Source organism: Eschrichtius robustus, chromosome 9, assembly GCF_028021215.1.
Source record: "Eschrichtius robustus isolate mEscRob2 chromosome 9, mEscRob2.pri, whole genome shotgun sequence".
In the NCBI taxonomy this organism is placed as follows: domain Eukaryota; kingdom Metazoa; phylum Chordata; class Mammalia; order Artiodactyla; family Eschrichtiidae; genus Eschrichtius; species Eschrichtius robustus.
The window spans coordinates 98,989,596-99,012,784 of NC_090832.1; positions in this window are offsets into that span (position 1 = coordinate 98,989,596).

Sequence of the window (23,189 nt, forward strand, 5' to 3'; positions counted from 1 at the left end):
CACGACCCCATTTCCATGTGCACAGGCAGCATACAAAACTCTGGTTTCTCACAAGACAAAAGAGACACAGCGTACCCACTAGTTCCTTCTCTGAAGCAACTTCTCGAGGCACGGCGTTCTGCATCTAGTGCACGGCCTCAACCAAGGAACGCCCTAGTTAGGCCTCGGGGCCGGTGCCTCTTCAAAAGCCTGCAGTGCTAGAGGAAAAACTCTGCTTTAGTTGCAATACGAACGCAAGCCGTTTTTCTCCTGGAGGCAGGGTGACTTCAGGTAGGAGGTCCTGGAAGGAAGGCGAAGCCTAGTGTTTTCCTCAATGCAGCCCAGACTAGGGAATGTGGGCGCGATTTCCACAGCAAGTTGGAACTTGCCAAAACGGTGCTCGTCAACCTGTGCGAGTGCTGTTCAATCAAGATATCCTAAGAAAGACTGCAGTGTGTTGCCCATGACTCAGCAGACACAGAGGAACTCCGAGGGACATATGGGCCACGTTGTTGCTCAGCAGGCCTACAGGAGTGTGGAGGATCTCAGTAAATCTTGGAACGAAAATGATGCTCACCCGAGGGGCCTAGGAGTGCTGAAAAGTGTACTTCCTTTAAAATAAAGCAGAACAGCGACTAAGAGCTCATGGAAAGAGCTGCATGCCTCCCTTTCTGTCTGGCTACTCAGGGCCTTACCTCGAGGCAAGGACTCACGTTGAGATTCCCTTTAGCTCTAGAGCATGGCAAGATGAGTCCCACCCCGGATAATGAAGCACCCTGTGTAGCCAGAGAAAACTCATTTTCTTCCCAGACCAATGCCTACAATAGCCAGGGTCCTGTCAACAGCAGAGAATTCAGGGAGCTTCAAGGCAGCATGATTGGAGCTTTCAAAATGGATAAGCAAGGCTACTACCAACATGCCCACATTTCCCTAGGCACAAACAGCATACATCCCTGTGGTTTCACACAACTCAAAAGAGACACAGATTACACACTGCTTCCTTCCCTGAATCAAATTCTCGTGGCAGGGTGTTCTGCATCTAGTGAACTGCCTCAACCAAGGAACGCCCTAGCTAGGCCTCTGGGCTCGTGCCTATTCAAAAGCTTGCAGTGCTATAGGAAAAACTGTGCTTTAGTTGCAATAGGAAGCAAGGCGTCTTTCTCCTGGAGGCAGGGTGACTTCAGGTAGGAGTTCCTGGAAGGAAGGGGAAGCCTAGTGTTTTTCTCAGTGCAGCTCAGACTAGGGAATGTGTGCGACTTCCACAGCAAGTTGGAACTTGCCAAAACGGTGCTCGTGAACCTGTGCGAGTGCTGTGAAACCAAGATATCCCAAGAAAGAGTGCAGTGTGTTGCCCATGACTCAGCAGACACAGAGGACCTCCGAGGGACCTATGGGCCTCGTTGTTGCTCAGCAAGCCAACAGGGGTCTGGAGGTACTCAGTGATCTTGGTACTAAAATGAGGCTGCCCCGAGGGTCCTAGGAGTGCTGAAAAGGCTACTTCCTTTAATATAAAGGAGAACAGCGACTAAGAGCTCATGGAAAGAGCTGCATGCCTCCCTTTCTGCATGGCTACTCAGGGCCTTACCTCGAGGCAAGGACTGACGTTGAGATTCCTTATAGCTGTAGAGCATGGCAAGATGAGTCCCAGCCCTGGGTATGAAGCACACTGGGTAGCCAGAGAAAACTCATTTTCTCCCCAGACCAATGCCTACAATAGCCAGGGGCCTGTCCACAGCAGAGAATTTCAGGGAGCTTCACGGCAGCAAGAATGGAGGTTTCCAAATGGGAAACAAGGCTATTACCATCATACCCCCATTTCCGTGGGCACAGGCAGCATACATCTCTGTGGTTTCTAACAAGTCAAAAGAGACACAGAGTACACACTGGTTGCTTCCCTGAATCAACTTCTCGAGGCAGGGTGTTCTACCTCTAGTGAACGGCCTCACCAGGGAAAGTCTTAGCTAGGCATCTGGGCCCTTGCCTATTCAAAAGCCTGCAGTGCTACAGGAGAAACTGTGCTTCAGTTGCAATAGGAACGCAGCCGTCTTTCTCCTGGAGGCAGGGTGACTTCAGGTAGGAGGTCCTGGATGGAAGGAGAAGCCTAGTGTTTTCTCTGTGCAGCTCAGACTAGGGAATGAGTGTGACTTCCACGGCATGTTGGAACTTGCCAGAACGGTGCTCGTCAATCTGTGCGATTGCTGGCTAAATCCAGATGTCCCAATAAGAGTGCACTGTGTAGCCCTTCACTCGGCATACACACTGTGAGTCGGAAAGCTCCTGGCCTGGATATTGCTTAGAATGGCCAGGTGAGACTGAGGGTACTCGGTGTTCTTGCAGGGAATAAGTTTACCAGACGAGGCACCTAGGTGTCCTAAAAAGCCTACTGGCGTTCAAATGCTGCAGAGCAGCGACTACGGCCTCATGGAAACTGCTACACGCCTCTGCTTGTGCATAGCATTTCAGGGCCTTACCTCGAGGCAAGTTCTCACGTTGCTTGCCCTGTGAGCGACACAGCATGTTAGGATGCTGTATTTCTCCTTGAATAGAGTGACTTCAGGAGCGAGGTCCTCGATCAATTCTAAGCAGAGTGTTTCCTCAGAGCAGCTCAGATGAGGGCAATGTCGAAGACTTCCAGGGCATGTTGGACTGCCTAGAAATGTGGTTCTGATGCTGTTCGAGGGTTCTGGAAATGTAGCTCTCCTGAAGTAACGTAGAGTGTGTTGCCCGAGACTCGGCAGACACAGAGGGCCTCCGAGGGACGTATGGGACTCAATGCTGCTCAGCAGGCCCACAGGGGTGTGGAGGGAGTCAGTGATCTTGGAAGCAAAATGATGCTCACCCGAGGGGCCTAGGAGTCCTGAAAAGGGTCCTTCCTTTAATATAAAGCAGAACCTCCACAAGAGCTCATGGAAAGAGCTGCATGCCTCCCTTTCTGCAGGGCTACTCAGGGCCTTACCTCGAGGCAAGGACTCACGTGGAGATTCCCTTTGGCTCTAGAGCATGGCAAGGTGAGCCCCACCCCGGCCAGTGAAGCTCCGTGTGTAGCCAGAGAAAACTCATTTTCTTCCCAGACCAATGCCTACAATAGCCAGGGTCCTGTCAACAGCAGAGAATTTCAGGGAGCTTCAAGGCAGCATGAATGGAGCTTTCAAAATGGATAAGCAAGTCTACTACCAACATGCCCACATTTCCCTAGGCACAAACAGCATACATCCCTGTGGTTTCACACAACTCAAAAGAGACACAGATTACACACTGCTTCCTTCCCTGAATCAAATTCTCGTGGCAGGGTGTTCTGCATCTAGTGAACTGCCTCAACCAAGGAATGCCCTAGCTAGGCCTCTGGGCTCGTGCCTATTCAAAAGCTTGCAGTGCTATAGGAAAAACTGTGCTTTAGTTGCAATAGGAAGCAAGGCGTCTTTCTCCTGGAGGCAGGGTGACTTCAGGTAGGAGTTCCTGGAAGGAAGGGGAAGCCTAGTGTTTTTCTCAGTGCAGCTCAGACTAGGGAATGTGTGCGACTTCCACAGCAAGTCGGAACTTGCCAGAACGGTGCTCGTGAACCTGTGCGAGTGCTGTGAAACCAAGATATGCCAAGAAAGAGTGCAGTGTGTTGCCCATGACTCAGCAGACACAGAGGACCTCCGAGGGACCTAAGGGCCTCGTTGTTGCTCAGCAAGCCAACAGGGGTCTGGAGGTACTCAGTGATCTTGGTACTAAAATGAGGCTGCCCCGAGGGTCCTAGGAGTGCTGAAAAGGCTACTTCCTTTAATATAAAGGAGAACAGCGACTAAGAGCTCATGGAAAGAGCTGCATGCCTCCCTTTCTGCATGGCTACTCAGGGCCTTACCTCGAGGCAAGGACTGACGTTGAGATTCCTTATAGCTCTAGAGCATGGCAAGATGAGTCCCAGCCCTGGGTATGAAGCACACTGGGTAGCCAGAGAAAACTCATTTTCTCCCCAGACCAATGCCTACAATAGCCAGGGGCCTGTCCACAGCAGAGAATTTCAGGGAGCTTCACGGCAGCAAGAATGGAGGTTTCCAAATGGGAAACAAGGCTATTACCATCATACCCCCATTTCCGTGGGCACAGGCAGCATACATCTCTGTGGTTTCTAACAAGTCAAAAGAGACACAGAGTACACACTGGTTGCTTCCCTGAATCAACTTCTCGAGGCAGGGTGTTCTACCTCTAGTGAACGGCCTCACCAGGGAAAGTCTTAGCTAGGCATCTGGGCCCTTGCCTATTCAAAAGCCTGCAGTGCTACAGGAGAAACTGTGCTTCAGTTGCAATAGGAACGCAGCCGTCTTTCTCCTGGAGGCAGGGTGACTTCAGGTAGGAGGTCCTGGATGGAAGGAGAAGCCTAGTGTTTTTCTCTGTGCAGCTCAGACTAGGGAATGAGTGTGACTTCCACGGCATGTTGGAACTTGCCAGAACGGTGCTCGTCAATCTGTGCGATTGCTGGCTAAATCCAGATGTCCCAATAAGAGTGCACTGTGTAGCCCTTCACTCGGCATACACACTGTGAGTCGGAAAGCTCCTGGCCTGGATATTGCTTAGAATGGCCAGGTGAGACTGAGGGTACTCGGTGTTCTTGCAGGGAATAAGTTTACCAGACGAGGCACCTAGGTGTCCTAAAAAGCCTACTGGCGTTCAAATGCTGCAGAGCAGCGACTACGGCCTCATGGAAACTGCTACACGCCTCTGCTTGTGCATAGCATTTCAGGGCCTTACCTCGAGGCAAGTTCTCACGTTGCTTGCCCTGTGAGCGACACAGCATGTTAGGATGCTGTATTTCTCCTTGAATAGAGTGACTTCAGGAGCGAGGTCCTCGATCAATTCTAAGCAGAGTGTTTCCTCAGAGCAGCTCAGATGAGGGCAATGTCGAAGACTTCCAGGGCATGTTGGACTGCCTAGAAATGTGGTTCTGATGCTGTTCGAGGGTTCTGGAAATGTAGCTCTCCTGAAGTAACGTAGAGTGTGTTGCCCGAGACTCGGCAGACACAGAGGGCCTCCGAGGGACGTATGGGACTCAATGCTGCTCAGCAGGCCCACAGGGGTGTGGAGGGAGTCAGTGATCTTGGAAGCAAAATGATGCTCACCCGAGGGGCCTAGGAGTCCTGAAAAGGGTCCTTCCTTTAATATAAAGCAGAACCTCCACTAAGAGCTCATGGAAAGAGCTGCATGCCTCCCTTTCTGCAGGGCTACTCAGGGCCTTACCTCGAGGCAAGGACTCACGTGGAGATTCCCTTTGGCTCTAGAGCATGGCAAGGTGAGCCCCACCCCGGCCAGTGAAGCTCCGTGTGTAGCCAGAGAAAACTCATTTTCTTCCCACACCCATGCCTACAGTGGTCACGGGGCGGTCAACAGCAGAGAATTTCAGGGAGCTTCACGACAGCAAGAATGGAGCTTTCCAAATGGAAAGCAAGGCTAGTACCATCATGCCCCCATTTCCGTGGGCAGAGGCAGCATACATCTCTGTGGTTTCTAACAAGTCAAAAGAGACACAGACTACACACTGGTTGCTTCCCTCAATCAACTTCTCGAGGCAGGGTGTTTTGCATCTAGTGAACGGCCGCACCAAGGAACGCCCTAGCCAAGCCTCTGGGCCCATGCCGCTTCAAAAGCCTGCAGCGCTACAGGAAAAACTGTGCTTTAGTTGCAATAGGAACGCAAGCCGTCTTTCTCCTGGAGGCAGGGTGACTTCAGGTAGGAGGTCCTGGATGGAAGGAGATGCCTAGTGTTTTTCTCTGTGCAGCTGAGACCTGGGAATGAGTGCGACTTCCACGTCCTGTTGGAACTTGCTAGAACGTGGCTCTTGAACCTGTGCGAGTGCTGTGAATCAAGATATCACAAGAAAGAGTGCAGGGTGTTGCCCATGACTCAGCAGACACAGAGGACCTCCGAGGGACCAATGGGCCTCGTTGTTGCTCAGCAGGCCTACAGGGGTGTGGAGGTACTCAGAGATATTGGAATAAAATGATGCTCACCCCAGGGGCCTAGGAGTCTTGAAAAGGGTACTTCCTTTAAAGTAAAGCAGAACAGCGACTAAGAGCTCATGGAAAGAGCTCCATGCCTCCCTTTCGGCATGGCTACTCAGGGCCTTACCTCGAGGCAAGGACTCACGTTGAGATTTCCTTGAGCTGTAGAGCATGGCATGATGAGTTCCACCCCGGCCACTGAAGCTCCGTGTGCAGCCAGAGAAAACTCATTTTCTTCCCAGACCCATGGCTACACTGGGTCGAGGCCTGTCAACAGCAGAGAATTTCAGGGAGCTTCACGGCAGCAAGAATGGAGGTTTCCAAAGAGAAAAGCAAGGCTAGTACCATCACGACCCCATTTCCATGAGCACAGGCAGCATACAAAACTCTGGTTTCTCACAAGACAAAAGAGACACAGCGTACCCACTAGTTCCTTCCCTGAAGCAACTTCTCTAGGCACGGCGTTCTGCATCTAGTGCACGGCCTCAACCAAGGAACGCCCTAGTTAGGCCTCGGGGCCGGTGCCTCTTCAAAAGCCTGCAGTGCTAGAGGAAAAACTCTGCTTTAGTTGCAATACGAACGCAAGCCGATTTTCTCCTGGAGGCAGGGTGACTTCAGGTAGGAGGTCCTGGAAGGAAGCGAAGCCTAGTGTTTTCCTCAATGCAGCTCAGACTAGGGAATGTGTGCGCGATATCCACAGCAAGTTGGAACTTGCCAAAACGGTGCTCGTCAACCTGTGCGAGTGCTGTTCAATCAAGATATCCTAAGAAAGACTGCAGTGTGTTGCCCATGACTCAGCAGAAACAGAGGAACTCCGAGGGACATATGGGCCACGTTGTTGCTCAGCAGGCCTACAGGAGTGTGGAGGATCTCAGTGATCTTGGAACGAAAAGGATGCTCTCGCGAGGGGCCTAGGAGTGCTGAAAAGTGTACTTCCTTTAAAATAAAGCAGAACAGCGACTAAGAGCTCATGGAAAGAGCTGCATGCCTCCCTTTCTGTCTGGCTACTCAGGGCCTTACCTCGAGGCAAGGACTCACGTTTAGATTCCCTTTAGCTCTAGAGCATGGCAAGATGAGTCCCACCCCGGATAATGAAGCACCCTGTGTAGCCAGAGAAAACTCATTTTCTTCCCAGACCAATGCCTACAATAGCCAGGGTCCTGTCAACAGCAGAGAATTCAGGGAGCTTCAAGGCAGCATGAATGGAGCTTTCAAAATGGATAAGCAAGTCGACTACCAACATGCCCACATTTCCCTAGGCACAAACAGCATACATCCCTGTGGTTTCACACAACTCAAAAGAGACACAGATTACACACTGCTTCCTTCCCTGAATCAAATTCTCGTGGCAGGGTGTTCTGCATCTAGTGAACTGCCTCAACCAAGGAGCGCCCTAGCTAGGCCTCTGGGCTCGTGCCTATCCAAAAGTTTGCAGTGCTATAGGAAAAATGTGCTTTAGTTGCAATAGGAAGCAAGGCGTCTTTCTCCTGGAGGCAGGGTGACTTCAGGTAGGAGTTCCTGGAAGGAAGGGGAAGCCTAGTGTTTTTCTGAGTGCAGCTCAGACTAGGGAATGTGTGCGACTTCCACAGCAAGTTGGAACTTGCCAAAACTGTGCTCGTCAACCTGTGCGAGTGCTGTGAAACCAAGATATCCCAAGAAAGAGTGCAGTGTGTTGCCCATGACTCAGCAGACACAGAGGACCTCCGAGGGACCTATGGGCCTCGTTGTTGCTCAGCAAGCCAACAGGGGTGTGGAGGTACTCAGTGATCTTGGTACTAAAATGAGGCTGCCCCGAGGGTCCTAGGAGTGCTGAAAAGGCTACTTCCTTTAATATAAAGTAGAACAGCGACTAAGAGCTCATGGAAAGAGCTGCATGCCTCCTTACTGCATGGCTACACAGGGCCTTACCTCGAGGCAAGGACTGACGTTGAGATTCCTTATAGCTGTAGAGCATGGCAAGATGAGTCCCAGCCCTGGGTATGAAGCACACTGGGTAGCCAGAGAAAACTCATTTTCTTCCCAGACCAATGCCTACAATAGCCAGGGGCCTGCCCACAGCAGAGAATTTCAGGGAGCTTCACGGCAGCAAGAATGGAGGTTTCCCAATGGGAAACAAGGCTATTACCATCATACCCCCATTTCCGTGGGCACAGGCAGCATACATCTCTGTGGTTTCTAACAAGTCAAAAGAGACACAGAGTACACACTGGTTGCTTCCCTGAATCAACTTCTCGAGGCAGGGTGTTCTACCTCTAGTGAACGGCCTCACCAGGGAAAGCCCTAACTAGGCCTCTGGGCCCTTGCCTATTCAAAAGCCTGCAGTGCTACAGGAGAAACTGTGCTTCAGTTGCAATAGGAACGCAGCCGTCTTTCTCCTGGAGGCAGGGTGACTTCAGGTAGGAGGTCCTGGATGGAAGGAGAAGCCTAGTGTTTTTCTCTGTGCAGCTCAGACTAGGGAATGAGTGTGACTTCCACGGCATGTTGGAACTTGCCAGAACGGTGCTCGTCAATCTGTGAGATTGCTGGCTAAATCCAGATGTCCCAATAAGAGTGCACTGTGTAGCCCTTCACTCGGCATACACACTGTGAGTCGGAAAGCTCCTGGCCTGGATATTGCTTAGAATGGCCAGGTGAGACTGAGGGTACTCGGTGTTCTTGCAGGGAATAAGTTTACCAGACGAGGCACCTAGGTGTCCTAAAAAGCCTACTGGCGTTCAAAAGCTGCAGAGCAGCGACTACGTCCTCATGGAAACTGCTACACGCCTCTGCTTGTGCATAGCATTTCCGGGCCTTACCTCGAGGCAAGTTCTCACGTTGCTTGCCCTGTGAGCGACACAGCATGTTAGGATGCTGTATTTCTCCTTGAATAGAGTGACTTCAGGAGCGAGGTCCTCGATCAATTCTAAGCAGAGTGTTTCCTCAGAGCAGCTCAGACGAGGGCAATGTCGAAGACTTCCAGGGCATGTTGGACTGCCTAGAAATGTGGTTCTGATGTTGTTCGAGGGTTCTGGAAATGTAGCTCTCCTGAAGTGACGTATAGTGTGTTGCCCGAGACTCGGCAGACACAGAGGGCCTCCGAGGGACGTATGGGACTCAATTCTGCTCAGCAGGCCCACAGGGGTGTGGAGGGAGTCAGTGATCTTGGAAGCAAAATGATGCTCACCCGAAGGGCCTAGGAGTCCTGAAAAGGGTCCTTCCTATAATGTAAAGCAGAACCTCCACTAAGAGCTCATGGAAAGAGCTGCATGCCTCCCTTTCTGCAGGGCTACTCAGGGCCTTACCTCGAGGCAAGGACTAACGTGGAGATTCCCTTTGGCTCTAGAGCATGGCAAGGTGAGCCCCACCCCGGCCAGTGAAGCTCCGTGTGTAGCCAGAGAAAACTCATTTTCTTCCCACACCCATGCCTACAGTGGTCACGGGGCGGTCAACAGCAGAGAATTTCAGGGAGCTTCACGACAGCAAGAATGGAGCTTTCCAAATGGAAAGCAAGGCTAGTACCATCATGCCCCCATTTCCGTGGGCAGAGGCAGCATACATCTCTGTGGTTTCTAACAAGTCAAAAGAGACACAGACTACACACTGGTTGCTTCCCTCAATCAACTTCTCGAGGCAGGGTGTTTTGCATCTAGTGAACGGCCGCACCAAGGAACGCCCTAGCCAAGCCTCTGGGCCCATGCCGCTTCAAAAGCCTGCAGCGCTACAGGAAAAACTGTGCTTTAGTTGCAATAGGAACGCAAGCCGTCTTTCTCCTGGAGGCAGGGTGACTTCAGGTAGGAGGTCCTGGATGGAAGGAGATGCCTAGTGTTTTTCTCTGTGCAGCTGAGACCTGGGAATGAGTGCGACTTCCACGTCCTGTTGGAACTTGCTAGAACGTGGCTCTTGAACCTGTGCGAGTGCTGTGAATCAAGATATCACAAGAAAGAGTGCAGGGTGTTGCCCATGACTCAGCAGACACAGAGGACCTCCGAGGGACCAATGGGCCTCGTTGTTGCTCAGCAGGCCTACAGGGGTGTGGAGGTACTCAGAGATATTGGAATAAAATGATGCTCACCCCAGGGGCCTAGGAGTCTTGAAAAGGGTACTTCCTTTAAAGTAAAGCAGAACAGCGACTAAGAGCTCATGGAAAGAGCTCCATGCCTCCCTTTCGGCATGGCTACTCAGGGCCTTACCTCGAGGCAAGGACTCACGTTGAGATTTCCTTGAGCTGTAGAGCATGGCATGATGAGTTCCACCCCGGCCACTGAAGCTCCGTGTGCAGCCAGAGAAAACTCATTTTCTTCCCAGACCCATGGCTACACTGGGTCGAGGCCTGTCAACAGCAGAGAATTTCAGGGAGCTTCACGGCAGCAAGAATGGAGGTTTCCAAAGAGAAAAGCAAGGCTAGTACCATCACGACCCCATTTCCATGTGCACAGGCAGCATACAAAACTCTGGTTTCTCACAAGACAAAAGAGACACAGCGTACCCACTAGTTCCTTCCCTGAAGCAACTTCTCTAGGCACGGCGTTCTGCATCTAGTGCACGGCCTCAACCAAGGAACGCCCTAGTTAGGCCTCGGGGCCGGTGCCTCTTCAAAAGCCTGCAGTGCTAGAGGAAAAACTCTGCTTTAGTTGCAATACGAACGCAAGCCGATTTTCTCCTGGAGGCAGGGTGACTTCAGGTAGGAGGTCCTGGAAGGAAGCGAAGCCTAGTGTTTTCCTCAATGCAGCTCAGACTAGGGAATGTGTGCGCGATATCCACAGCAAGTTGGAACTTGCCAAAACGGTGCTCGTCAACCTGTGCGAGTGCTGTTCAATCAAGATATCCTAAGAAAGACTGCAGTGTGTTGCCCATGACTCAGCAGAAACAGAGGAACTCCGAGGGACATATGGGCCACGTTGTTGCTCAGCAGGCCTACAGGAGTGTGGAGGATCTCAGTGATCTTGGAACGAAAAGGATGCTCTCGCGAGGGGCCTAGGAGTGCTGAAAAGTGTACTTCCTTTAAAATAAAGCAGAACAGCGACTAAGAGCTCATGGAAAGAGCTGCATGCCTCCCTTTCTGTCTGGCTACTCAGGGCCTTACCTCGAGGCAAGGACTCACGTTTAGATTCCCTTTAGCTCTAGAGCATGGCAAGATGAGTCCCACCCCGGATAATGAAGCACCCTGTGTAGCCAGAGAAAACTCATTTTCTTCCCAGACCAATGCCTACAATAGCCAGGGTCCTGTCAACAGCAGAGAATTCAGGGAGCTTCAAGGCAGCATGAATGGAGCTTTCAAAATGGATAAGCAAGTCGACTACCAACATGCCCACATTTCCCTAGGCACAAACAGCATACATCCCTGTGGTTTCACACAACTCAAAAGAGACACAGATTACACACTGCTTCCTTCCCTGAATCAAATTCTCGTGGCAGGGTGTTCTGCATCTAGTGAACTGCCTCAACCAAGGAGCGCCCTAGCTAGGCCTCTGGGCTCGTGCCTATCCAAAAGCTTGCAGTGCTATAGGAAAAATGTGCTTTAGTTGCAATAGGAAGCAAGGCGTCTTTCTCCTGGAGGCAGGGTGACTTCAGGTAGGAGTTCCTGGAAGGAAGGGGAAGCCTAGTGTTTTTCTGAGTGCAGCTCAGACTAGGGAATGTGTGCGACTTCCACAGCAAGTTGGAACTTGCCAAAACTGTGCTCGTCAACCTGTGCGAGTGCTGTGAAACCAAGATATCCCAAGAAAGAGTGCAGTGTGTTGCCCATGACTCAGCAGACACAGAGGACCTCCGAGGGACCTATGGGCCTCGTTGTTGCTCAGCAAGCCAACAGGGGTGTGGAGGTACTCAGTGATCTTGGTACTAAAATGAGGCTGCCCCGAGGGTCCTAGGAGTGCTGAAAAGGCTACTTCCTTTAATATAAAGTAGAACAGCGACTAAGAGCTCATGGAAAGAGCTGCATGCCTCCTTACTGCATGGCTACACAGGGCCTTACCTCGAGGCAAGGACTGACGTTGAGATTCCTTATAGCTGTAGAGCATGGCAAGATGAGTCCCAGCCCTGGGTATGAAGCACACTGGGTAGCCAGAGAAAACTCATTTTCTTCCCAGACCAATGCCTACAATAGCCAGGGGCCTGCCCACAGCAGAGAATTTCAGGGAGCTTCACGGCAGCAAGAATGGAGGTTTCCCAATGGGAAACAAGGCTATTACCATCATACCCCCATTTCCGTGGGCACAGGCAGCATACATCTCTGTGGTTTCTAACAAGTCAAAAGAGACACAGAGTACACACTGGTTGCTTCCCTGAATCAACTTCTCGAGGCAGGGTGTTCTACCTCTAGTGAACGGCCTCACCAGGGAAAGCCCTAACTAGGCCTCTGGGCCCTTGCCTATTCAAAAGCCTGCAGTGCTACAGGAGAAACTGTGCTTCAGTTGCAATAGGAACGCAGCCGTCTTTCTCCTGGAGGCAGGGTGACTTCAGGTAGGAGGTCCTGGATGGAAGGAGAAGCCTAGTGTTTTTCTCTGTGCAGCTCAGACTAGGGAATGAGTGTGACTTCCACGGCATGTTGGAACTTGCCAGAACGGTGCTCGTCAATCTGTGAGATTGCTGGCTAAATCCAGATGTCCCAATAAGAGTGCACTGTGTAGCCCTTCACTCGGCATACACACTGTGAGTCGGAAAGCTCCTGGCCTGGATATTGCTTAGAATGGCCAGGTGAGACTGAGGGTACTCGGTGTTCTTGCAGGGAATAAGTTTACCAGACGAGGCACCTAGGTGTCCTAAAAAGCCTACTGGCGTTCAAAAGCTGCAGAGCAGCGACTACGTCCTCATGGAAACTGCTACACGCCTCTGCTTGTGCATAGCATTTCCGGGCCTTACCTCGAGGCAAGTTCTCACGTTGCTTGCCCTGTGAGCGACACAGCATGTTAGGATGCTGTATTTCTCCTTGAATAGAGTGACTTCAGGAGCGAGGTCCTCGATCAATTCTAAGCAGAGTGTTTCCTCAGAGCAGCTCAGACGAGGGCAATGTCGAAGACTTCCAGGGCATGTTGGACTGCCTAGAAATGTGGTTCTGATGTTGTTCGAGGGTTCTGGAAATGTAGCTCTCCTGAAGTGACGTATAGTGTGTTGCCCGAGACTCGGCAGACACAGAGGGCCTCCGAGGGACGTATGGGACTCAATTCTGCTCAGCAGGCCCACAGGGGTGTGGAGGGAGTCAGTGATCTTGGAAGCAAAATGATGCTCACCCGAAGGGCCTAGGAGTCCTGAAAAGGGTCCTTCCTATAATGTAAAGCAGAACCTCCACTAAGAGCTCATGGAAAGAGCTGCATGCCTCCCTTTCTGCAGGGCTACTCAGGGCCTTACCTCGAGGCGAGGACTCACGTGGAGATTCCCTTTGGCTCTAGAGCATGGCAAGGTGAGCCCCACCCCGGCCAGTGAAGCTCCGTGTGTAGCCAGAGAAAACTCATTTTCTTCCCACACCCATGCCTACAGTGGTCACGGGGCGGTCAACAGCAGAGAATTTCAGGGAGCTTCATGACAGCAAGAATGGAGCTTTCCAAATGGAAAGCAAGGCTAGTACCATCATGCCCCCATTTCCGTGGGCAGAGGCAGCATACATCTCTGTGGTTTCTAACAAGTCAAAAGAGACACAGACTACACACTGGTTGCTTCCCTCAATCAACTTCTCGAGGCAGGGTGTTTTGCATCTAGTGAACGGCCTCACCAAGGAACGCCCTAGCCAAGCCTCTGGGCCCATGCCGCTTCAAAAGCCTGCAGCGCTACAGGAAAAACTGTGCTTTAGTTGCAATAGGAACGCAAGCCGTCTTTCTCCTGGAGGCAGGGTGACTTCAGGTAGGAGGTCCTGGATGGAAGGAGATGCCTAGTGTTTTTCTCTGTGCAGCTCAGACCTGAGAATGAGTGCGACTTCCACGTCCTGTTGGAACTTGCTAGAACGTGGCTCTTGAACCTTTGCGAGTGCTGTGAATCAAGATATCACAAGAAAGAGTGCAGGGTGTTGCCCATGACTCAGCAGACACAGAGGACCTCCGAGGGACCAATGGGCCTCGTTGTTGCTCAGCAGGCCTACAGGGGTGTGGAGGTACTCAGAGATATTGGAATAAAATGATGCTCACCCCAGGGGCCTAGGAGTCCTGAAAAGGGTACTTCCTTTTAAGTAAAGCAGAACAGCGACTAAGAGCTCATGGAAAGAGCTCCATGCCTCCCTTTCTGCATGGCTACTCAGGGCCTTACCTCGAGGCAAGGACTCACGTTGAGATTTCCTTGAGCTGTAGAGCATGGCATGATGAGTTCCACCCGGGCCACTGAAGCTCCGTGTGTAGCCAGAGAAAACTCATTTTCTTCCCAGACCCGTGGCTACAGTGGGTCGAGGCCTGTCAACAGCAGAGAATTTCAGGGAGCTTCACGGCAGCAAGAATGGAGGTTTCCAAAGAGAAAAGCAAGGCTAGTACCATCACGACCCCATTTCCATGTGCACAGGCAGCATACAAAACTCTGGTTTCTCACAAGACAAAAGAGACACAGCGTACCCACTAGTTCCTTCCCTGAAGCAACTTCTCTAGGCACGGCGTTCTGCATCTAGTGCACGGCCTCAACCAAGGAACGCCCTAGTTAGGCCTCGGGGCCGGTGCCTCTTCAAAAGCCTGCAGTGCTAGAGGAAAAACTCTCCTTTAGTTGCAATACGAACGCAAGCCGATTTTCTCCTGGAGGCAGGGTGACTTCAGGTAGGAGGTCCTGGAAGGAAGGCGAAGCCTAGTGTTTTCCTCAATGCAGCTCAGACTAGGGAATGTGTGCGCGATTTCCACAGCAAGTTGGAACTTGCCAAAACGGTGCTCGTCAACCTGTGCGAGTGCTGTTCGATCAAGATATCCTAAGAAAGACTGCAGTGTGTTGCCCATGACTCAGCAGACACAGAGGAACTCCGAGGGACATATGGGCCACGTTGTTGCTCAGCAGGCCTACAGGAGTGTGGAGGATCTCAGTGATCTTGGAACGAAAAGGATGCTCACCCGAGGGGCCTAGGAGTGCTGAAAAGTGTACTTCCTTTAAAATAAAGCAGAACAGCGACTAAGAGCTCATGGAAAGAGCTGCATGCCTCCGTTTCTGTCTGGCTACTCAGGGCCTTACCTCGAGGCAAGGACTCACGTTGAGATTCCCTTTAGCTCTAGAGCATGGCAAGATGAGTCCCACCCCGGATAATGAAGCACCCTCTGTAGCCAGAGAAAACTCATTTTCTTCCCAGACCAATGCCTACAATAGCCAGGGTCCTGTCAACAGCAGAGAATTCAGGGAGCTTCAAGGCAGCATGAATGGAGCTTTCAAAATAGATAAGCAAGTCTACTACCAACATGCCCGCATTTCCCTAGGCACAAACAGCATATAGGGATCTGTGGTTTCACACAACTCAAAAGAGACACAGATTACACACTGCTTCCTTCCCTGAATCAAATTCTCGTGGCAGGGTGTTCTGCATCTAGTGAACTGCCTCAACCAAGGAGCGCCCTAGCTAGGCCTCTGGGCTCGTGCCTATCCAAAAGCTTGCAGTGCTATAGGAAAAAATGTGCTTTAGTTGCAATAGGAAGCAAGGCGTCTTTCTCCTGGAGGCAGGGTGACTTCAGGTAGGAGTTCCTGGAAGGAAGGGGAAGCCTAGTGTTTTTCTCAGTGCAGCTCAGACTAGGGAATGTGTGCGACTTCCACAGCAAGTTGGAACTTGCCAAAACGGTGCTCGTCAACCTGTGCGAGTGCTGTGAAACCAAGATATCCCAAGAAAGAGTGCAGTGTGTTGCCCATGACTCAGCAGACACAGAGGACCTCCGAGGGACCTATGGGCCTCGTTGTTGCTCAGCAAGCCAACAGGGGTGTGGAGGTACTCAGTGATCTTGGTACTAAAATGAGGCTGCCCCGAGGGTCCTAGGAGTGCTGAAAAGGCTACTTCCTTTAATATAAAGTAGAACAGCGACTAAGAGCTCATGGAAAGAGCTGCATGCCTCCTTACTGCATGGCTACACAGGGCCTTACCTCGAGGCAAGGACTGACGTTGAGATTCCTTATAGCTGTAGAGCATGGCAAGATGAGTCCCAGCCCTGGGTATGAAGCACACTGGGTAGCCAGAGAAAACTCATTTTCTTCCCAGACCAATGCCTACAATAGCCAGGGGCCTGCCCACAGCAGAGAATTTCAGGGAGCTTCACGGCAGCAAGAATGGAGGTTTCCCAATGGGAAACAAGGCTACTACCATCATACCCCCATTTCCGTGGGCACAGGCAGCATACATCTCTGTGGTTTCTAACAAGTCAAAAGAGACACAGAGTACACACTGGTTGCTTCCCTGAATCAACTTCTCGAGGCAGGGTGTTCTACCTCTAGTGAACGGCCTCACCAGGGAAAGCCCTAACTAGGCCTCTGGGCCCTTGCCTATTCAAAAGCCTGCAGTGCTACAGGAGAAACTGTGCTTCAGTTGCAATAGGAACGCAGCCGTCTTTCTCCTGGAGGCAGGGTGACTTCAGGTAGGAGGTCCTGGATGGAAGGAGAAGCCTAGTGTTTTTCTCTGTGCAGCTCAGACTAGGGAATGAGTGTGACTTCCACGGCATGTTGGAACTTGCCAGAACGGTGCTCGTCAATCTGTGCGATTGCTGGCTAAATCCAGGTGTCCCAATAAGAGTGCACTGTGTAGCCCTTCACTCGGCATACACACTGTGAGTCGGAAAGCTCCTGGCCTGGATATTGCTTAGAATGGCCAGGTGAGACTGAGGGTACTCGGTGTTCTTGCAGGGAATAAGTTTACCAGACGAGGCACCTAGGTGTCCTAAAAAGCCTACTGGCGTTCAAAAGCTGCAGAGCAGCGACTACGTCCTCATGGAAACTGCTACACGCCTCTGCTTGTGCATAGCATTTCCGGGCCTTACCTCGAGGCAAGTTCTCACGTTGCTTGCCCTGTGAGCGACACAGCATGTTAGGATGCTGTATTTCTCCTTGAATAGAGTGACTTCAGGAGCGAGGTCCTCGATCAATTCTAAGCAGAGTGTTTCCTCAGAGCAGCTCAGACGAGGGCAATGTCGAAGACTTCCAGGGCATGTTGGACTGCCTAGAAATGTGGTTCTGATGTTGTTCGAGGGTTCTGGAAATGTAGCTCTCCTGAAGTGACGTATAGTGTGTTGCCCGAGACTCGGCAGACACAGAGGGCCTCCGAGGGACGTATGGGACTCAATTCTGCTCAGCAGGCCCACAGGGGTGTGGAGGGAGTCAGTGATCTTGGAAGCAAAATGATGCTCACCCGAAGGGCCTAGGAGTCCTGAAAAGGGTCCTTCCTATAATGTAAAGCAGAACCTCCACTAAGAGCTCATGGAAAGAGCTGCATGCCTCCCTTTCTGCAGGGCTACTCAGGGCCTTACCTCGAGGCAAGGACTAACGTGGAGATTCCCTTTGGCTCTAGAGCATGGCAAGGTGAGCCCCACCCCGGCCAGTGAAGCTCCGTGTGTAGCCAGAGAAAACTCATTTTCTTCCCACACCCATGCCTACAGTGGTCACGGGGCGGTCAACAGCAGAGAATTTCAGGGAGCTTCACGGCAGCAAGAATGGAGGTTTCCAAAGAGAAAAGCAAGGCTAGTACCTTCACGACCCCATTTCCGTGTGCACAGGCAGCATCCAAAACTCTGGTTTCTCACAAGACAAAGAGACACAGCGTACCCACTAGTTCCTTCCCTGAAGCAACTTCTCGAGGCACGGCGTTCTGCATCTAGTGCACGGCCTCAACCAAGGAACGCCCTAGTTAGGCCTCTGGGCCGGTGCCTCTTCAAAAGCCTGCAGTGCTAGAGGAAAAACTCTGCTTTAGTTGCAATACGAACGCAAGCCGATTTTCTCCTGGAGGCAGGGTGACTTCAGGTAGGAGGTCCTGGAAGGAAGGCGAAGCCTAGTGTTTTCCTCAATGCAGCTCAGACTAGGGAATGTGTGCGCGATTTCCACAGCAAGTTGGAACTTGCCAAAACGGAGCTCGTCAACCTGTGCGATTGCTGTTCGATCAAGATCTCCTAAGAAAGACTGCAGTGTGTTGCCCATGACTCAGCAGGCACAGAGGAACTCCGAGGGACATATGGGCCACGTTGTTGCTCAGCAGGCCTACAGGAGTGTGGAGGATCTCAGTGATCTTGGAACGAAAAGGATGCTCACCCGAGGGGCCTAGGAGTGCTGAAAAGTGTACTTCCTTTAAAATAAAGCAGAACAGCGACTAAGAGCTCATGGAAAGAGCTGCATGCCTCCCTTTCTGTCTGGCTACTCAGGGCCTTACCTCGAGGCAGGGACTCACGTTGAGATTCCCTTTAGCTCTAGAGCATGGCAAGATGAGTCCCACCCCGGATAATGAAGCACCCTGTGTAGCCAGAGAAAACTCATTTTCTACCCAGACCAATGCCTACAATAGCCAGGGTCCTGTCAACAGCAGAGAATTCAGGGAGCTTCAAGGCAGCATGAATGGAGCTTTCAAAATGGATAAGCAAGTCTACTACCAACATGCCCACATTTCCCTAGGCACAAACAGCATACATCCCTGTGGTTTCACACAACTCAAAAGAGACACAGATTACACACTGAATCAAATTCTCGTGGCAGGGTGTTCTGCATCTAGTGAACTGCCTCAACCAAGGAACGCCCTAGCTAGGCCTCTGGGCTCGTGCCTATTCAAAAGCTTGCAGTGCTATAGGAAGAACTGTGCTTTAGTTGCAATAGGAAGCAAGGCGTCGTTCTCCTGGAGGCAGGGTGACTTCAGGTAGGAGTTCCTGGAAGGAAGGGGAAGCCTAGTGTTTTTCTCAGTGCAGCTCAGACTAGGGAATGTGTGCGACTTCCACAGCAAGTCGGAACTTGCCAGAACGGTGCTCGTGAACCTGTGCGAGTGCTGTGAAACCAAGATATGCCAAGAAAGAGTGCAGTGTGTTGCCCATGACTCAGCAGACACAGAGGACCTCCGAGGGACCTAAGGGCCTCGTTGTTGCTCAGCAAGCCAACAGGGGTGTGGAGGTACTCAGTGATCTTGGTACTAAAATGAGGCTGCCCCGAGGGTCCTAGGAGTGCTGAAAAGGCTACTTCCTTTAATATAAAGGAGAACAGCGACTAAGAGCTCATGGAAAGAGCTGCATGCCTCCCTTTCTGCATGGCTACTCAGGGCCTTACCTCGAGGCAAGGACTGACGTTGAGATTCCTTATAGCTCTAGAGCATGGCAAGATGAGTCCCAGCCCTGGGTATGAAGCACACTGGGTAGCCAGAGAAAACTCATTTTCTCCCCAGACCAATGCCTACAATAGCCAGGGGCCTGTCCACAGCAGAGAATTTCAGGGAGCTTCACGGCAGCAAGAATGGAGGTTTCCAAATGGGAAACAAGGCTATTACCATCATATACCCCCATTTCCGTGGGCACAGGCAGCATACATCTCTGTGGTTTCTAACAAGTCAAAAGAGACCCAGAGTACACACTGGTTGCTTCCCTGAATCAACTTCTCGAGGCAGGGTGTTCTACCTCTAGTGAACGGCCTCACCAGGGAAAGCCCTAGCTAGGCCTCTGGGCCCTTGCCTATTCAAAAGCCTGCAGTGCTACAGGAGAAACTGTGCTTCAGTTGCAATAGGAACGCAGCCGTCTTTCTCCTGGAGGCAGGGTGACTTCAGGTAGGAGGTCCTGGATGGAAGGAGAAGCCTAGTGTTTTTCTCTGTGCAGCTCAGACTAGGGAATGAGTGTGACTTCCACGGCATGTTGGAACTTGCTAGAACGGTGCTCGTCAATCTGTGCGATTGCTGGCTAAATCCAGATGTCCCAATAAGAGTGCACTGTGTAGCCCTTCACTCGGCATACACACTGTGAGTCGGAAAGCTCCTGGCCTGGATAGTGCTTAGAATGGCCAGGTGAGACTGAGGGTACTCGGTGTCCTTGCAGGGAATAAGTTTACCAGACGAGGCACCTAGGTGTCCTAAAAAGCCTACTGGCGTTCAAATGCTGCAGAGCAGCGACTACGGCCTCATGGAAACTGCTACACGCCTCTGCCTGTGCATAGCATTTCAGGGCCTTACCTCGAGGCAAATTCTCACGTTGCTTGCCCTGTGAGCGGCACAGCATGTTAGGATGCTGTATTTCTCCTTGACTAGAGTGACTTCAGGAACGAGGTCCTCGATCAATTCTAAGCAGAGTGTTTCCTCAGAGCAGCTCAGACGAGGGCAATGTCGAAGACTTCCAGGGCATGTTGGACTGCCTAGAAATGTGGTTCTGATGCTGTTCGAGGGTTCTGGAAATGTAGCTCTCCTGAAGTAACGTATAGTGTGTTGCCCGAGACTCGGCAGACACAGAGGGCCTCCGAGGGACGTATGGGACTCAATGCTGCTCAGCAGGCCCACAGGGGTGTGGAGGGAGTCAGTGATCTTGGAAGCAAAATGATGCTCACCCGAGAGACCTAGGAGTCCTGAAAAGGGTCCTTCCTTTAATATAAAGCAGAACCTCCACTAAGAGCTCATGGAAAGAGCTGCATGCCTCCCTTTCTGCAGGGCTACTCAGGGCCTTACCTCGAGTCGAGGACTCACGTGGAGATTCCCTTTGGCTCTAGAGCATGGCAAGGTGAGCCCCACCCCGGCCACTGAAGCTCCGCGTGTAGCCAGAGAAAACTCATTTTCTTCCCAGACCCATGGCTACAGTGGTCACGGGGCGGTCAACAGCAGAGAATTTCAGGGAGCTTCACGGCAGCAAGAATGGAGGTTTCCAAAGAGAAAAGCAAGGCTAGTACCATCACGACCCCATTTCCATGTGCACAGGCAGCATCCAAAACTCTGGTTTCTCACAAGACAAAAGAGACACAGCGTACCCACTAGTTCCTTCCCTGAAGCAACTTCTCGAGGCACGGCGTTCTGCATCTAGTGCACGGCCTCAACCAAGGAACGCCCTAGTTAGGCCTCGGGGCCGGTGCCTCTTCAAAAGCCTGCAGTGCTAGAGGAAAAACTCTGCTTTAGTTGCAATACGAACGCAAGCCGATTTTCTCCTGGAGGCAGGGTGACTTCAGGTAGGAGGTCCTGGAAGGAAGGCGAAGCCTAGTGTTTTCCTCAATGCAGCTCAGACTAGGGAATGTGTGCGCGATTTCCACAGCAAGTTGGAACTTGCCAAAACGGAGCTCGTCAACCTGTGCGAGTGCTGTTCGATCAAGATCTCCTAAGAAAGACTGCAGTGTGTTGCCCATGACTCAGCAGGCACAGAGGAACTCCGAGGGACATATGGGCCACGTTGTTGCTCAGCAGGCCTACAGGAGTGTGGAGGATCTCAGTGATCTTGGAACGAAAAGGATGCTCACCCGAGGGGCCTAGGAGTGCTGAAAAGTGTACTTCCTTTAAAATAAAGCAGAACAGCGACTAAGAGCTCATGGAAAGAGCTGCATGCCTCCCTTTCTGTCTGGCTACTCAGGGCCTTACCTCGAGGCAGGGACTCACGTTGAGATTCCCTTTAGCTCTAGAGCATGGCAAGATGAGTCCCACCCCGGATAATGAAGCACCCTGTGTAGCCAGAGAAAAGTCATTTTCTTCCCAGACCAATGCCTACAATAGCCAGGGTCCTGTCAACAGCAGAGAATTCAGGGAGCTTCAAGGCAGCATGAATGGAGCTTTCAAAATGGATAAGCAAGTCTACTACCAACATGCCCACATTTCCCTAGGCACAAACAGCATACATCCCTGTGGTTTCACACAACTCAAAAGAGACACAGATTACACACTGCTTCCTTCCCTGAATCAAATTCTCGTGGCAGGGTGTTCTGCATCTAGTGAACTGCCTCAACCAAGGAACGCCCTAGCTAGGCCTCTGGGCTCGTGCCTATTCAAAAGCTTGCAGTGCTATAGGAAGAACTGTGCTTTAGTTGCAATAGGAAGCAAGGCGTCGTTCTCCTGGAGGCAGGGTGACTTCAGGTAGGAGTTCCTGGAAGGAAGGGGAAGCCTAGTGTTTTTCTCAGTGCAGCTCAGACTAGGGAATGTGTGCGACTTCCACAGCAAGTCGGAACTTGCCAGAACGGTGCTCGTGAACCTGTGCGAGTGCTGTGAAACCAAGATATGCCAAGAAAGAGTGCAGTGTGTTGCCCATGACTCAGCAGACACAGAGGACCTCCGAGGGACCTAAGGGCCTCGTTGTTGCTCAGCAAGCCAACAGGGGTGTGGAGGTACTCAGTGATCTTGGTACTAAAATGAGGCTGCCCCGAGGGTCCTAGGAGTGCTGAAAAGGCTACTTCCTTTAATATAAAGGAGAACAGCGACTAAGAGCTCATGGGAAGAGCTGCATGCCTCCCTTTCTGCATGGCTACTCAGGGCCTTACCTCGAGGCAAGGACTGACGTTGAGATTCCTTATAGCTCTAGAGCATGGGAAGATGAGTCCCAGCCCTGGGTATGAAGCACACTGGGTAGCCAGAGAAAACTCATTTTCTTCCCAGACCAATGCCTACAATAGCCAGGGGCCTGTCCACAGCAGAGAATTTCAGGGAGCTTCACGGCAGCAAGAATGGAGGTTTCCCAATGGGAAACAAGGCTATTACCATCATACCCCCATTTCCGTGGGCACAGGCAGCATACATCTCTGTGGTTTCTAACAAGTCAAAAGAGACACAGAGTACACACTGGTTGCTTCCCTGAATCAACTTCTCGAGGCAGGGTGTTCTACCTCTAGTGAACGGCCTCACCAGGGAAAGCCCTAACTAGGCCTCTGGGCCCTTGCCTATTCAAAAGCCTGCAGTGCTACAGGAGAAACTGTGCTTCAGTTGCAATAGGAACGCAGCCGTCTTTCTCCTGGAGGCAGGGTGACTTCAGGTAGGAGGTCCTGGATGGAAGGAGAAGCCTAGTGTTTTTCTCTGTGCAGCTCAGACTAGGGAATGAGTGTGACTTCCACGGCATGTTGGAACTTGCCAGAACGGTGCTCGTCAATCTGTGCGATTGCTGGCTAAATCCAGGTGTCCCAATAAGAGTGCACTGTGTAGCCCTTCACTCGGCATACACACTGTGAGTCGGAAAGCTCCTGGCCTGGATATTGCTTAGAATGGCCAGGTGAGACTGAGGGTACTCGGTGTTCTTGCAGGGAATAAGTTTACCAGACGAGGCACCTAGGTGTCCTAAAAAGCCTACTGGCGTTCAAAAGCTGCAGAGCAGCGACTAAGTCCTCATGGAAACTGCTACACGCCTCTGCTTGTGCATAGCATTTCCGGGCCTTACCTCGAGGCAAGTTCTCACGTTGCTTGCCCTGTGAGCGACACAG